The sequence below is a fragment of the Egretta garzetta genome, unplaced genomic scaffold, assembly GCF_000687185.1.
Source record: "Egretta garzetta isolate BGI_Z169 unplaced genomic scaffold, ASM68718v1 scaffold1020, whole genome shotgun sequence".
NCBI classification, from domain to species: Eukaryota; Metazoa; Chordata; class Aves; order Pelecaniformes; family Ardeidae; genus Egretta; species Egretta garzetta.
The window spans coordinates 15,266-15,796 of record NW_009258290.1 but is presented as its reverse complement, the minus strand read 5'-3'; the positions used below and the strand labels follow the sequence as shown (position 1 = coordinate 15,796).

At 65.3% G+C, this 531-nt stretch overlaps 1 protein-coding gene across 1 annotated transcript in view; it reads right to left on the bottom strand.

The window, feature by feature from the left end:
- LOC104125004 (RING finger protein 121) overlaps window positions 1-531 on the bottom strand; it is an 18,592-nt gene that overhangs the window by 2,802 nt on the left and 15,259 nt on the right. The window lies entirely within an intron of this gene.

Below are 531 nucleotides of genomic sequence, written 5' to 3'. Positions count from 1 at the left end.
CCCACTCTGCTCCTCCGAGCACCCAGAGCACCCATCCCGCCCCTCCCAGCACCCAGAGCACCCATCCCCCTCCTCTGAGCACCCATCCCACCCCTCCCAGCACCCAGAGCACCCCTCCAAGCACCCATCCCACTCCTCTGAGCACCCAGAGCACCCACTCTGCTCCTCTGAGCACCCAGAGCATCCGTCCTGCTCCTCCGAGAACCCGTCCCACTTCTCCAAGAACCCATCCCACCGCTCCAAGCACCCAGAGCACCCATCCCACCCCTCCCAGCACCCAGAGCACCCCTCCAAGCACCCATCCCACTCCTCTGAGCACCCAGAGCACCCACTCTGCTCCTCTGAGCACCCAGAGCATCTGTCCTGCTCCTCCGAGAACCCGTCCCACTTCTCCAAGAACCCATCCCACCGCTCCAAGCACCCAGAGCACCCATCCCACCCCTCCCAGCACCCAGAGCACCCATCCCACCCCTTCAAGCACCCAGAGCATCCATCCCGCTCCTCTGAGCACCCATCCCGCTCCTCTGCGCA